Below are 17,111 nucleotides of genomic sequence, written 5' to 3' on the forward strand. Positions count from 1 at the left end.
AGGCACGCTGACATTTAATTTGGTCAACGAATGCTGATTTTCCTTATTTTGGAGGTTTTAGCTTTCAGTCCAGAACATCTTGAGTGCCCAAACTAGAGCTGAGATCAATACAAGCAAAGGTATTTTCACTCCAGCAACAAAAAATTAATGGCCAAGTTGATGGATAGATTCATATAGTCACCTCAGGATATATTCTTTTAATATCGTGGAAGACAATTTTTTTTTCTGTCTCTTTGCCAAAATCATTAGAAGGTGTGATATACTAGATCTAATTTTCCCAGTTCTTCCCCCAGGTTAAAAAGGAGTAAATTAGTAAGAATTGTTTTTAGCCGCTGTGATGTCTCTCCAGAATTGTCAAACTCACAATATTGTAGGTTGCCCAAAGTCATGGATGTGAGATGGGTGGTTATATAAATATGATGTGAGATGGGTAGTTATATAAATACAATGAGTCAATAAATAAATTGCCATCAGTCTAGGATCTGATTCATCACAGGAAGATTTTACCAGAATCTATAATAGAGGACTGATAGAGGGGTAGCTAACCAATCAATTATGTACAGAGTATTGCAGCGTAAATTCAGCGCCAGAAAAGTAAACACAGATGGCTGAGGCTTCATTGAACTTCTTTGTAAACATAAAGTAAATTTTACAATACCAGTTGTAGATTTCTCCAACGTGGAGCAAACTCAAACAGAAGCAGACATGTTACAGGTTCAGACCAGAGCAGCAATTCAACTTCATCAGACAAGCAAGCAAGTTAAGTTTCTCTTTCCCTTTAGAGCTGAGCACAGAACAGAGATAAAAATGGCCCAGATTCTCTCTTTTAAGTTTCAGCCCTCAATTCAGTTCTCATTGGCTGACCTTGTTCCTAAGCTCTATTCCAGTTCATGAATATACTCTGACAAATTATATTGAACCTACAATAAATGATTATCGTTTTCCCATTCCATTACAGATAGTCCTCAACTTACAATCGCAATGGAGCCCAAATTTCTGTTGCTAAGTGAGACATTTTTAAAATGAGTTTTGCCCCCTTTTATGACCTTACTTGCCAGAGTTGTTAAGTGAATCACTTCAGTTGTTAAGTTAGTAACATGGTTGTTAAGTGAATCTGGCTTTCCCATTCACTTTGCTTGTCAGAAGGTCACAAAAGTGAACATAGGACTCCGGGACATTGCAACTGTCTTAAATACGAGTCAGTTGGCAAGTATCTGAATTTTGATCCCGTGACCATGGGGATATGCTACAATTATCATGAGTGTGAAAAACAGTCATAAGTCACTTTTTTTCAGTGCCATTATAAATTTGTCTGGTCATTAAATGAACTGTTGTAAGTTGAGGACTACTTGCACTTGCTTGCTTGCTTGCTTGCTTGCTTGCTTGCTTGCTTGCTTGCTTACTTACTTACTTACTTACATACTTATTAACTTACTTAGAACTACGGTAGCACAGTGGTTAAAATACAGTATTGCAGGCTAATTCTGCCCATTGCCAGCAGTTCGATCATGACCGGCTCATGGTTGACTCAGCCTTCCACCCTTCCAAGCTCAGTAAAGTGAGGACTTCAATTATTGGGGGCAATATATTGATTCAGTAAACTGCTTAGAGAGGGCTGTAAAGCACTGTGAAGCAATGTGTAAGTCTACGTGCTATTGCTATCCTTCCTTCCTTCCTTCCTTCCTTCCTTCCTTCCTTCCTTCCTTTGGAAGTTAAAACCCACCCCTCTCCTAGGAAAATGAAATATTTTAGGATATACTATACTAGCTTTCATGCCTAAGGCAGGGCTAGAACTCAGAGTCTCCTGGTGATTGGCCCAAAGGCACCCAACCAGCTCTGATGCCTAAGGCAGGATTAGAACTCACAATCTCCTAGCGATTGGCCCAAAGGCACCCAACCAGCTCTGATACCTAAGGCAGGTCTAGAACTCACAGTTTCCTGGTTTCTAGGTGAGCATCTTAACCGCTATACCAAACTGGTTAGAGTAGACTCAGTTTTGAAACGGGGGGCCAAAAATAATGTTTGCTATCCTCACTCCAAAGAATGCTTTGCCGGAGCCCATAATATGCGACATGAGTCACATAAACTTTGTTTTGCGATTAAAAATCTTCCTATAAAACAAATAACACTTCGTTGTAGGCTCCTTGGTGCTTTCGGCTGTTTGCAGACATTTCATTGACCTGACTAGGTAACATTATCAGTGCTAGTAAGTGTGGGGTTAGCTCCTTGTTTATATACAGTAGCTTGTATTGGAAGAAATATCCTTCTGGGTTCAGTTCCAAGTGGGGAAGAAAGACACCGGAAACATGGTGACTGCTTGGAAAGATGGTTTAATGGTGGACAGGACCACGTGGCTTGGAGCTCCAAAGTGAAAAGGACGATCACATACTGTTGGGTGAAGGAAAAGAAAAAGGGAAGAGATGCTGAAAATCTCTGGGTTTTATGCCCAAAGGGCTTTGGGCAATTCCTATTATAGCTCTACCTGGAGTAGATCTTTGTTATGTAAAATAGAGTCGCCCAGGCCAGAGAAATGATCCATTAGCAAAGATGGGGGGAGGGGGGCTGAGTTTCTGCCTCTGAGTTTCTACTTTTCGTTTTAGGGGAAATATTCTGTCTTTTTAGTATATCCTAAAATATTTCATTTTTCCTAGGAAAGGGGTGGGTTTTAACTTCCAACACTAGCCAGTGTTGATTTCTTCCTTGAATAACCTCAGGATCATTTTTCCTGATATATCCTGATGTCAGAAGGTTGACTTAGAAAGTTAAAACATTGTGGTTGCAGCTGTGATGGAAATCTGAACCACTTGATAGTTCACTCATTTTCCTGTTATACAATTTTCTCATAACACCCTACCAAGTTCTCTATGGGACTGATTTGCTGAAATAGATATATTTTAATTCCTCTCTGCATTTCATACAGGAGAGTTTGGCTTCCTTTCAAAGCTGAATCTACAACCCACTCCCACTGAGATCTCCCTCTTACTTTTTTCTTTCTTTTATTGTCCTGGGCTGTTTTTAATTATCTTGTTTTTAATTATCCAGCATTTTCTGATGATTTGCTAATATTACACTCACTCACTCCACACAGAAAGCCTCCAGAGGGAAACCTTTTCCATTTTTTCTTTTCTTAATTTTTTGGAAGTGTTAAACAAATTTACACAAATCAATCCATAAGACAAGCAAAAAAAAAAAAAAATATGGAATTTAGATACATTTTCTTGATGATGGTTCCAAACAGTTGGAACAAGTGATGTTTCCCACTTGCCTAAGCTTTCCTGGAGCAATATCTCCAAACATTTGGTATACACTTACAAAAAGATTCCAGCTTTGTGACAAAATAACATCTTTTTTTGTGAAACCTGCTAAGATCTGCAATTAAAAAATTTAGTTGATGTGACATGACCACAATTACTGCCCAAATTTTTCATTGCTAAGTGTGATGACCCAGAGTGTAACACAAATGTAACAAAATCCAAAACGTAAATAAATGTCCTTTAATGCCTCCAACTTGACCCCACTGTTCAATTATTCTCAGTTGGAGATTAAACTTACTCAAAAAATAGTCTTTAAAAGAAAGCAATACGGTCTGAACTTAATGAGCAGATAAAGGTGAAATAAAAAAACCAAAACAAACTGCAATGAAGGAATAAGTAATTACCAACTTCAAGGAGATAACAAGGCACAGTCTGTTGGAAGGACATCAACCAAGATAACTTCAGACCAAAATAAAACACACTTTTCTTCTAGCAACGCTGTGTTTTAACCATCTCTCTTATATACTATTCTCCTCAGCTGCAATCAAAGAGGGGGATCATGGCCACTTCCTCTCTTGTAAGCCAAATTTTTTCCTTCTCCGTTCCTCCCTGCGTGTCCTAGGATGAAGAGGGGATGGACCCGGGTCCTCCTCTGACTGCCCAGCCAGCCTCTGCATTTCCCACAACCTCCAGAGCCACACCTCCACTCCCAGTTGGCTGTTCCCCCTCTCCCTCAGAGCCCAACTCTAACAAGGGCATGACACTAAGTGAGACAATTGTTAAGTGAGCTTTGCCCCATGTTATGATCTTTCTTCCCATAGTTGTTAAATCACTGCAGTTGTTAAGTTAGTAACAACTGTAAAAGGAGTAACGGTATTGCAGGCTAATTCTGCCAACGGCCAGCAGTTCTCACCGGCTAAAGGTTGACTCAGCTTTCCATCCTTCTGTAAGAAGAAAACATGAATAAAATCCATTGTGTATTGTGTAACTGTGACTCAAACTTCAAAACTGCAAGTTGATACTTTCTACTGCAAAAGGGACATTGAAACATTGAACAATCACACGTTGTGCTCTGGGAAAATCTGGGAAAATGTGTACGTGTTAGGGAGCATCCAACTTCCTGATGTCCCATATTTGGTGATGAATTGTATACTGAAATTCAATAGGTGGATTGTAAACCAAGCTATCATAGGATGGGTAGGTTAGGGTATAAAATAGAATGCAAACTTTGCTCTGGGTTCCTCCCATCTGCCAGGGTAGGAACCCGTTTCTGCAGAAATGCTACAATAAAGCTGTTTTCCTTGGATTAATATCGAATCTTTGGTGGTTCTTTTAAGCCACAATCTCACACTTCAAGGTTGGTAAAATAAGGATCCAGATTCTTGGGGGCAATAGGCTGACTCTATAAACTGCTTAGAGAAAGCTGTGAAGCCAAAGTGCTGTTGCTGTTGCTAGTAACACAGTGAATCTGGCTTCCCCATTGATTTTGTCAGAAGGTCGCAAAAGGGGATCACATGACCCCGGGACACTTCAACCAGCATAAGTACATGCCGGTTGCCAATTGTCCGCATTTTGATCACGTGACCATGGGGATGCTGCTACGGTTGTAAGTAAGGTGAAAACCGGTCATAAGTCACTTTTTTCAGTGCCATTGTAACTTTGAAAGGTCATTAAAGAAATGGTTGTAAGTCAAAGACTATTGTATTATTACCAGGATGGTAGTGGTGATGGGAAAAATGTTTCTGGGAGGAATGAATGAATAGCACGGAGAACGTAGACATTCCAACCATCCAGCAGAAGCCAGTAGATACCTCTACTGGACAAGGAAGTGGTTGGAAGTGGGTGATCACATGAGTGACAAAGGAAGGTATCATTTCACACTCAGAATAACAATGGGAAGGGACCTTGGTGGTCTTTGTTGTGGTTAGCCGGCAGCAGGTGCAGACGGCTGAGGAGACCAAGGACTCAGATGAGGGGCCAGGACCATTGGGGAGTGGACTGCTGCCTTCAGAGATTGTGGGGGCTGGCAGCAGCGATGAGGAGGTTCCCAAGGAGCCTGTGCCAAGTGTGCGCGCGCGCAGGATTGCTCACAGGAAAGAGCAGTTACAACAGCACGGGCGACTCGGGAGTAAGGCTGCAAGGTAATGGCCCCTCCTTCAAGAAGTTAAAAGCCAGCTGTGAAGCGAAGATTCTTTGCAGGAAGCAAAGACGTTTTGAAACTCAGCCTCGTGGACATTCCAGTATCTTAAATTGGTATTTGAAGACTCCTGTGTTGTGAAATATTTCTTATCTGTGATTCTTGGCAGTCTCGCACAGTTTTGGTGAGGTTTGTGCTTATCAAAGTTAATTAGTTTGCAGCAGCCTTTTAATCGGGGATTTGTAAGACTCATTAAAAGGTTTCTCTTCCATTTGGTTATTGTTTGTTTTATTGGAAAAGGGTTTGGGTCAGAACAGTCTTGTAGTCCAACCCGCTGCTCAGGCAGGAGATCCTATATCTTTCTGGACAAATGGCAGTCCAAGTCTTCTTAAAAACTTCCAGTGTTGGAGCATCCACAGCTTCTGGAGGCAAGTCATTCCACTGGTTTATTATTCTCACTGTCAGGAAATTTCTCCTTAGTTCTAAGTTGCTTCTCTCCTTGATTAGTTTCCACCCTTTGCTTCTTGTCCTGCCTTCAGGTGCTTTGGAGAATAGCTTGACTCCCTCTTCTTTGTGGCAGACCCTGAGATATTGGAACAGTGCTATTATGTTACTCCTAGTCCTTCTTTTCATTAGATTGGACATACCCATTCTTTGTATGTTTAACCTGTATTCCACTATATGCTGAGTGAAGTTTATTTATTTATTTGTTTGCTTGTTTGCTTGTTTGTTTGTCAAACATGTACAAGATAATAAGTATAAGGAGCCTCTGTGGCGCAGTGGTTAGAATTACTTCTAACTTCAAGCTACTTCTGCTGCAGCCAGCTGCCTCCAATTTGGCAGTTCAAATCCCACCAGGCTCAAGGTTGACTCAGCCTTCCATCCTTCCGAGGTGGGTAAAATGAGGACCCGAATTGTTGGGGGCAATATGCGGACTCTGTAAACCGCTTAGAGAGGGGTGTAAAGCACTATAAAGTGGTATATAAGTCTAAGTGCTATTGCTATTGCTATAAGTATGAACATAAACAAGAACAAAGGAAGTAAATACAGATAAATGAGGACAGTAAGACAGGGAAGGTAGGCACTCTGGTGTGCGTATGCACGTCCCCTTTAAGGACCTCTTAGGAATGGGGTGAGATCCACAGTAGACATTTTTAGGTTGAAGCTATAAGGGGTTGAGGCTGTAACAACGGAGTCGGGTAGGGCGTTCCAAGTGTTGACCACTCTGTTGCTGAAGTTGTATTTTCTGCCATCGAGTTTGGAGCAGTACAAACCTTGAGTTAGTATTGGTTGTTTGTCCGTGTATTATTGTGGTTCAAGCTGAAGAAGTCATTGGCAGGCAAGATGTTAGAGCAGACAATTTTGTGTACTATACTTAGATCGGACCGCAGGTGGTGCAGTTCCAGATTGTCCAGGCCCAAAATTTAGAGCCTGGAGGCATAGGGAATTCTATTGTGAGTGAAGGAGTGGAGTACTTTTCTCAAGAAATACCTCTGAACTCACTCAATTGTGTTAATGTCTGATATACAGTGCGGGTTCCAGGTGGACGAGCTGTATTCGAGACTTAGTCTGGCAATGGTTTTGTATGTCCTAGTTAACAATTCAATGTTACCGGATTGTATTGGAAGATAATTGTGATTTTAAAATTGGAGGGAGAGATATCATTAACTTGCATTAGCTGATGACACTACTCTGATAGCTCAAAATGAAAATTATCTGGAGGCTTCAGTAATGAATGTTGCAAAGTGGAGAGGAGTACAGTGCGGGCAAAATGGAACTAAGATTAGACGCAAAGAAGACCAAACTAATGAGAACAGTTACAGTAGCAGCCTTTGAAGTTTATAGCAACAGCCTTTGAACTGAGAATGAAGATATTGAAGTGATGGATAACTTCTCTCTTTTAAGATCAACTACCAACAGTAAAGGAACAAGCAGTCAAGAAATAGTTTGCAGACCAACACTTGGGGAGGGGAAAAAAAGATGAAGGCCTGGGAAAAGATAATAACATGGAACGAAATGAAGCATTTTACGGTGTGACAAGTGAAGAAGTCCTGGGTTTATAAAGGTTATACTGAGTTGTTTGAAGAGGTTGTTTGGAGTGGCATGGTAGCATAGTGGTGAAGTCCATCACCTTTCACTCGAAAAGTTGAGAGTTCGATCCTAGGTAGCGACAGTTATTTCCAGGGATGGGATTCTACTGGTTCGGACCGGTTCAGATGAACCGGTTGTTAAATTTGCATCTGGTTTACTGAACCACTATTTGAACCAACTGGCTGGCCCCGCCCCTCCTAGGAGTCTCCATATGACCCATTCTCGATGCAGGTAAGTGCAGTTCTCCAGAACTGGTCAGAACCTGCTGAAAACCACCTCTGGTGACATGATAGCAGTGTTCCAATATCTAAATGGAGAACATAAAGAAGAAAGGATCGACCTATTTCTCTAAAGCACCTGAGGGCAGGAGAAGAAGTGATGGATGGAAACTGATCAAGGAGAGAAAAGCAACTTTAGAACTAAGGAGGAATTTCCGGACAGAACAATTAATCGGTGGAATGTTGCCATCAGAAGTTGTGAGTGCTCCAATCCTGGAGGTTTTTAAGAAGAGATTGGACAGCCATTTGTCCAGAATGGTTTAGGGGTTGAGTGGGGGGTTAGACTAGATGACCCTCTAAGGTCCCTTCCATTATTCTGTTATTCAGTGATGAGTTTCCACCAGAGGATAAAACAGGCTTTTGTACTGGTAATAAAGCAAAGAAACACTGGAGTGTAAGATTTATATTTTAATATAGAAGATTCTCAAAGTGAAAATAACAATCAAACCAGATACTCGTTTTAGGCTTAATAGGCAAAGAATGTGGAAAAAAAATATCAGGAGCTTTGTTGTTTTTCCTGTTGATGGTAGCCAGAATGCTTCATGGATAAAAATGGAAAGATAGTCTAATTCTCAGAATGGATGAATGGCTGGAAAAACTGATGGAATTAGCAGAAATGCCCAAATTAAGTGCTCCAATTAGAGAAAAGAAAACACGCAACTTTGTTTCTCCTTGGAAACCCTTTCTGGATTTTTGTGTGTGTGTGTGTGTGTGAAACATTGACTTTGTTTTTTGCTGATTAGATAAGGTTGTAGAAATGGCTTCTACATATTAAATATGTAAAAGTGAAGAATTGAGGTTTTATTTACATACTGAAAAGAATTGGAAGTCAACGCTTTCTTCTTTTTTTCTCTTTATCTTACATCTCTCTCCCCCCCTTTCCCATTTGTTTTCACTGTTTTCATTTGTATTTTATATTCTAATAATGTTAATAAAATTATTATTAATAATAATTTTGCATCTGACCAAGATACAGGTGATGCTAGTCTTTTTTTTTGTTAATTGTATGAATAGGCAGCAAAATAGCATTTTTGTAATTTTTTTTTTCCAGTATATATGTATTGTTGGAAGAAATATCCATCTGGTTTAGTTCCAAGATGGGAGAAAGGCACTGGAGACAAAATGGAGGCTGGAGGCTGATTGGAAACAAGGTCCATTTATTGATGAAACGGAACCACCAAGCATGTGTGATTCTGGGTAGCTGACCACATGGAGTTGAGAGTGAACAGTTTTTATACCTTCTCTTGGGCTTGAACTTCAGCTTCCTGTTCCTATGCAAGAACACGTATTCTATTGGCTCTTGTCAGGCTCCCACAGGGCCATGTAGGGGTCATAGCTGGCTCTATAGGCAAAGTACAAATCCTAGGAGTTGGTCTGAGTTTGGTTGAAGTTTCTGAGGGTGGTGCAATGAAGGGGCATTGGGCAATTCCTATTGCAGCTGAGGGCTAATCCTACTGTTGTTGGATCTTAGGTAAGGGTATTTGCTTATGAATCTATCTCTTTATCTCTTAAGTGCTGACATCTGCTGTGGGCTATTAAGAAAAGGCGGGGGCTGCTTTCTCCCTCTAAAAAAAACTTCTCATCCAGAGAAATATAATAGTCTTCCTTTTTAATATTTCTCAAAATAGTTCAGTCTTCTCGGAGAGGAGGGTGGGTGCTAACTTTCTCCAGTATACTATACACATGAAAGTATTGGATGCATCTTAGCAACTGATTCTACATTCCGGAAACTTCAGCCTGTTGCTATGGTAACAGGCAAAGGGGAGCCTCCTCCTTCCCGTTTTCTATCCCCATCAAATAACATAATTCAAGAAGGCAGCCCTGAAGCTTTTAGCCTTGATTAACTAAGGAGTAATGTAATTTAATGAGATGAGCACAGATAAAACAATTCCGTTGCTTGAGTAGCATTGTCTGGCCAGAGCCGAAGAGGAGAGTCCAACATTCAATTCTCTCATTTTCTCCCAACTACATTGGCTGAATGTAGGATGGGAGTTGGAATCTCACATCTGAGGAAATTACATTTCTGGAAGGTGGCTAAATATCCATTTAGGGAGACGAAGCTCCTGCACCAGAATTGAAGTCTCCTGACTTACGACCTCAATGGAGCCTAAAATTCCTGTGATTAAGCGAAGCAGCTGTTAAGTGATATTTGCCTCGTTTTACAACCACCCCAGTCACAGTGGTTCAGTGAACCACTGCAGTTGTTAAGTGAGTAACATGGTCGTTGAGTGAATCTGGCTTCCCCATTGATTGTGCTTGCTCAGAAGGTCATAAAAGAGGATCCGGGACATAGCAGCAGCAGTCATAAACATTGCCAAACATCTGAATTTTGATCATGTGACCAACTGGGGATGCTCAGTGGTGGGATTCAATTTTTTTTTACTACCGGTCCTGTGGGCGTGGCTTGGTGGGCGTGGCAGGGGAAGGAAACTGCAAAATCCCCATTCCCTCCCCACCCCACTAACCTGCTTTCCAGCTCCGTTCTCCTGTGCAGTGCAACCAAAGAAGACCCAGCCAATTAGCTGGGGCTTGGGAGGCGGAGAATAGATGGGGGCGGGGCCAGTCAGAGGTGGTATTTGTCAGTTCTCCAAACTACTCAAAATTTCCACTCCCGGTTCTCCAGAACTGGTCAGAACCTACTGAATACCACCTCTGGGGACACTGCAATAGTCATAAGCATGAAAAACAATCATGTCACTTTTTTCAGTGCTGTTGTAACTTTGGGCGACTAAGTGAAATGTTGTAAATCGAGCGGTACCTGTAGTATCACTACGTATACTTTTTAAGTTATGGTCGCCACGATGTAAAAAAGATGTTGAGACTCTAGAAAGAGTACAGAGAAGAGTGACAAAGATGATGAGGGGATTGATTGGAAGAATTTAGTTAACTTTATTGTCACTGCACCTCGGTACAACGAAATCAAACACCGTCTTCAGTGCACACCATGACCATGAAAATAAACACAAACACACATCCTTCACACTCCACACATTGAATTGAAAACCCCGACACCACACCAACACTGCACTATACAGTAGAATTCCACAGAGCTACTGCCCTGGGATTGAAGCTGTTTCTCAGCCTATTTGTCCTTGTTTTTATTATCCTGTACCATCTGCCAGGTGGCAATAGTTCAAAAAAAAAAAAAAAAAAAAAGGCCACCCAGGATGAAATGGATCTTTGAGAATGTTTTGAACTTCTTTAAGGCAGCGGGAGCTATAAAGCTCTTCCAAAGAGGGGAGAAGGCAACCAATGATCTTCTGGGCAATGACATTAACCCTCTGGAGTGCTGTCCTATCTGCCACTGTGCAATTAGCAAACCATACAGAGGTGCAGGAAGTTAAGATACTCTCTACGATGCAGTGCTAGAAGGTCACCAGCAGTTTTTCATTCAGTTGTTGTTTTCTGAGAAGTCTCAGGTAGTATAATCTCTGCTGAAGAAAATCTTTGTATGGATCCAATTGACTTTTTTCTTGCCTTTTTTTTTAACTCCAGGAAGTCAAGGTAACCCATTAGAGAATTACTTCCTCCATTTTCACTCCTCCAGATATCTGGAGGTTGGGCAAAGACTGAGCTACATGCATCTAGTGAAGTGTTTCTCAGCCTTGGTTGGTTGAAGATGTGTGGACTTCAACTCCCAGAATTCCACATATCTTCAAGCGGGCAAGTTTGAGAAAGACTGATGCCACATAAGCTTCCATGGCTGTGAGGGTAACGAGGTCTGTGGCCCAACGAGCTGAAGTGGGTGCAGATGACAGCAAAGAGATACGACTCAGTGCAGTTCATTTAGTGACCGTTTGAAGTGATTTATGACTGCTTTTCACAGGACCAATGCAGCAGCTTCATGATGACGTGATCAAAATATCAGACGCTTGGCAGCTGATTCATATTTATGATGATTGCAGTGTCCCGGGGGGTCGTGTGATCCTCTTTTGCGACCTTCGGATAAGCAAAGTCAATGGGGGAAGCCAGATTCGCTTAGCGACCGTGTTACTAACTTAACAGCAGCAGCGATTCGCTTAAACAGCTGCGCCCGGAAAGGTCGTAAAATAGGGCAAAATTCACTTAAAGGTTTCACTTAGCGACAGAGATTTGGGGCTCCATGGTGGTTATACGTTGAGGACTGCCTGTACATCTGCACCCAGAATCACCCCTGGTGCAGTGGGTTTATAATCGGGGGTGGGCTTCAAAAATTTTAGCAATGGGTTCTGGGTGCTGGGTGGGTGTGGCCATGGTGGGCGTGGCCTAGTTGGCCTCCTGCACCATATTCCCCAAAGAAGAGAAGGACCAGGGGAGACATGATAGCAGTCTTCCAATATTTGAGGGGCTGCCACAGAGAGGAATGGGTCAAGCTGTTTTCCAAGCCACCCAAAGGCCAGACAAGGAATAACGGATGGAAACTGAACAAGGAGAGATTCAATCTGGAAATAAGGAGAAAATTTCTGACAGCGAGAACAATCAACCCATGGAACAGAAGTTGCCTTCGGAAGTTGTGGGAGCGCCATCACTTGAGACTTTCAAGAAGAGGCTGGACTGCCATGTGTCAGAAATGGTGTAGGCTCTCCTGCTTAGGCGGGGGGTTGGACTAGATGACCTATAAGGTCCCTTCCAACTCTGATTATCTGTTATCTGTTACCATGGTGTGCGCGGCATTTTTTCCCTCCCCGGGCTCCGGAGGCTTTCCTCAAGCCTCAGGGAGGGCGAAAAGGGCCTCTCTAAGCTCTGGAGGCTCTCTGGAAGCCAGAAACGGGCCCATTTCCGGCCTTCCTGAACTTCTGGCAGGCCCGTTTTTCACCCTCACTGAGCCTCTGCGTGCGCCCTGCAATTACCTGCATCCAAAATGGGCCGTGTAGGGACTCCTGGGAAGGAAGGAAGGGGCGCGGTGGGCAGGGCCAGCCAGGAGTGGGATTTGGGGGTTCTGTTCTCCACACAGAATCTTAACTAGGGGCTCTCCCGAATCCCTGCAAAGCCCCAGCAGCCCACTCCTGTTTATAACCACTGAACAAAGCAAGCTGAACATCCAGGGAGGTGTGTGTGTGTGTTTTTTTTTTTTAAGAAATGTAGAATTTGTAGAATTATGATGAAAAGGGATCATGTTTTTAAAAGTCTGTTTCCCTGGAAGATGCTTTTGAGGTGGAGAGCCCTTTCCCTTCGCTGCTTCTGTATTGTTTTCCAACTTCTTCCGACATGCTTGGTTTTCTCCGTGACCTTGAGAAAGCTCTGTTTATATAGCACATCTGCACAAATAAATTTGAGAAAGAAAAAAAAAATGCACTTGCCAGACTTTGAAGGTTCTATCCTCTATCCTTGGACATTATTACATAACTGACTAATGTGTAAGAAGAGCCCCCTCCCCTCCCCAGATTAAAATATGCGTTATTCTTAACAATAAAAAGAGGCAGGATAGAATATTTCCCCAAAGCAGAAATGGAGAAAAATATTAACAAAGGCAGGAAGCAGCCCCCAGTCTTCTTGCTAGAGGAAAACAGCTTCAAATTAAGAAGCTTGAAGAGGCTGACTGTTAGAAATGCAGATTTTGTACCCATCCAAAAACATTGGGCTAATCTATTCATAAACAAAACTCCTTCAGCCACAAGCTCCCACCGAAGGCTGGACCTGATGGGATTCAGAATTTACACCACCACCCACAAACGCTAAGGACAGGACATGACCTTTAGGATATAATAGCATTTACCCACCACCATTGAAATAGTAAAAGACACAAGGCTCACTGCATTGCACAATCCCCTGGAGCATCTCAATCGCCAAACCCCAGAACCCTGTAAAAACCCATCCGCTCACCCAGCCATTTTGTCAGCCACCCCACAAACATTCTGCTGCCACTAAAATTTTTGGAAACCAAATAAATAAGAGGCCTTCTTTCCTTGTAGCCAGCCTCCATTTTATTTCCAGCGTTTTTCTCCCGACTTGGAACCCAACTGGATTTTTCTTCTTACAGATGCCTTCTCACTCCCCCTCCTCATTATATCTAGGCAAGCTCTACCTATTAACAAAGACAATATCATTTTGATATGATTTAAAATAATCTGTCTGTGTGATGGGTGGGGAGGTGCGGAATTAAAGAGTTTTGAGGGGAACTGGAAAGCAGAGTTTTTATCTCTTTATTTATCTCTTAGGGATAAATAACTGGAGCGTTACCTTGTCTGGATTCAAAAGCTAAACAGGAGCAGGTCTAGTTAATATGTAAATAGGAGGCTAGAAATAAAGGTTTGGCTAAGAATTTGAAAATCCTGGATGAAGGACATTTTATTTATTTGTTTGTTTATTAGATGTTCATCCTGCCTTTCTTATTTTTATAAATGACTCAAAGCAGTGAACATACATAATGCTCTTTCCTCTTCCTATTTTCCCCACAACAATAACCTTGTGAGGTAGGTTTGGCTGAGAGAGAGTGATTGGCCCAAGGTCACCCAGCTGACTCTCATGCCTAAGGTGGAACTACAACTCACTGTCGCCTATCCCAAAGTCACCCAGTTGACTTTCACGCTTAAGGTGAGACTAGAACTCACCGTCACCTCCTGGTGATTGCCCTGAAAGTCCGTCTTTCATGCCTAAGGCAGGATTAGAACTCACAGTGGGCAACTTACAGAAATAAAACAGAAAAAAACAAAGATTAAAATGTGAAAATAATACTAGTAAAGGAATGAAGCAATAAAAATTTAACATTTGATCCTTTTACATTCCCAAAACCATAAATCACCAGCTCAAGCTATTCTTCTTTCAGTAAAAAGCCAATATAAAGTTTCCAATCTTTTTTTGTTTTTTAAGGCTTTTATCATTTCCCCCCCCTCCTGACTGAATTGGTCACCTTTGCCATTTCTATAAGTTCTGTCAATTTTCATAATCCAATCTTCTACTGTGGGCATTTAATTATTCTTCCATCTTTGTGAGGACAATAATTTTGCCAGAGTTACCATGTACAATATTAGTTTTCCCACGCAGTATTTATTTTCTAGCTCAACATCCATAAGCCACAATATATTAACTCTGGTTCCATCACAGTATTAATCCTCAGTATCTTTTGCATTGCACCCAGAATTCCTTTGCTTTTTCACAAGTCATTGAGGTTATTTCTCATGCTTCAGCTTCTGCCTAGATACTATAGTTACTTCTCCATAGTTGTACTTCATGGTTGTTGTTGTTTTTAAGATCAAGGTTGTCTCTAAATTCTTTTACACTTTGTAAAATCCCATTCCTTGAAAATATTCTATCTGATAATCTGGCTTCAAAGCTGTTGTGTGCCTTCTGTGGTATACTGTACGGAAATGTTCATATTTTCTGCTTCAGAGAGGAAAATATAACAGTGTTGGAAGGGAACTTGGAGGTCTTCCAATCCAGAGGTCCCCAACCACCAGTCCCCGGACCGATACCGGTCCGTGGATCATTTTTTACCGGGCCGCAAAGCTTGGGCGCTGCCATCTTGTTTCGACGGCGCTTCCGGGTTTTCGGTTGCTTCCGGGTTTTCAGTTGGAAAGCAGCGTTTGGGTGCTCGTGCCTTAGTTTCGTCGAAGGGGTGTGTGTGGCTTTGAACGAAGAGCCGTCCCGATGGCGGTGGAGTCTCGTGTTACTCAGGTACCGGTCCGTGGAAGAAGAAATAATCGTGAAACCGGTCCCTGGTTCAAAAAAGTTTGGGGGCCACTGTTCTAATCCAACTGCTGCTCAAGCAAGAGACTGTATACAATAATGGTATTAGCATTCCAGCCAAAGGTCCAATCTCTTCTTGAAAACCTGCAGTGATTAAGAACCCACAAATTCCAGATGCAAACTGTTCCCTCGGTTAATTGCTCTCACTGACTAGAAATTTCTCCTTAGTTCTGTGTTGGTTCTTGCCTTGATACATTTCCACCCATTACTTCTTGTCCTGACCTCAGTTGCTTTGAAGAATAGGTCAACCCCCTCTTCTCTGTGACAACCCCTTAAATATTGGAAGACTGTTATCATGTCACCCCCCAGTCCAATATTGGCGAACCTTTCAAGCACCAAGTGCTGAAATGGGAGCGTGCGCATGCGCGAGGCAGAACACCAGAAACTGAAAGAGCAGCTCCCCCGGTGCATGTGCAGGAGTGCCGGAAACCGGAAGAGTAGCTGAGCTTCTGGTTTCCAGTGTGTAAATGCACACCAGCCACCTGGTCTTCCAGTTTCTGGCATGCATGTGTGCATGAAGACCAGCTGGCTGGCATGCATGCGTGTGCCGGAAACCAGAAGCTCAGCTACTCTTCCGGTTTCCGGCGCTCCCACGTATGCACCGAAGAGCTGCTCTTTCACTTTCTGGTGCTCCCTCGCATGGGAAGACCAGCTTCCAGAACCTGGAAGAACAACAGGCAACAGCTGGCGTGCCCAGAGAAATGGCTCTGGGTGCCACTTCCGGCACCTGTACCCAGAGGTGGGCTGCTGGGGGGTTCGCAGGGGTTCGGGAGAGACCCCTAGCTAAGATTCTGTGCAGTTCAGAGAACCCCCAAATCCCACTCCTGGCTGGCCCCGCGCACCCTGCCCCTCCCCTCCCAGGAGTCCCCACGTGGCCCGTTTTGGATGCAGGTAAATGCAGGGCACATGCAGAGGCTCAGGGAGGGTGAAAAATGGGCCTCCCGGAAATTTGGAAAGCCGGAAATGAGCCCATTTCCGGCTTCCAGAGAGCCTCCAAAGCCTGAGGAAAGCAAAAACACCCCCCATGGTGCAGGAGGCTGATTAGGCCACGCCCACCATGGCCACACCCACCCAGCAACCGGGGCAGAGAACCCATTGTTAAAATTTTTGAAGCCCACTCCTGCGCATAACATACGTTCGCCATCACGGCCCTAGTCCTTCTCTTTGTCAGACTACACATACTCCGTGCAAACAACTATTCATCATATGCTTTAGTCTCCAGACCCCTTATTATCTTTGCACTCTTAGACTCAACAAGATCTATCCTGGTGACCCAAACTGGATGCCGTATTCCAATGTGTTCTTACCACTTCGGTACAAATAGCAGGATTGTTTATTTATTTATTTTATTTTACGTGGTTTGTCGATTGCTTACAAGATAATAGGTATAAGTAAAAACATAGTTATGAATACATGGATACATATAAGAAAAATAAAAGAAACAATAGGACAGGGTTGGTAGGCACGTTGGTGCGCTTATGCACGCTCCCTACAGACCTCTTAGGAAAGGGGTGAGGTCAATAGTAGAAAGTCTAAGGTTAAAGTTTTTGGGGATTGGGGAAGAAACCACAATCAGGTAGAGTACTCCAGACAACTATCCATTCTGTTGTTGAAGTCGTATTTCCTGCAATCAAGTTTGGTGCGGTTTACCTTGAGTTTGTATCTATTGTGTGCTCTTGTGTTGTT

This window comes from Notechis scutatus, chromosome 5 (genome assembly GCF_049901735.1).
Source record: "Notechis scutatus isolate UNSWTSFEM ecotype Mainland chromosome 5, rNotScu1.2, whole genome shotgun sequence".
NCBI lineage: Eukaryota > Metazoa > Chordata > Lepidosauria > Squamata > Elapidae > Notechis > Notechis scutatus.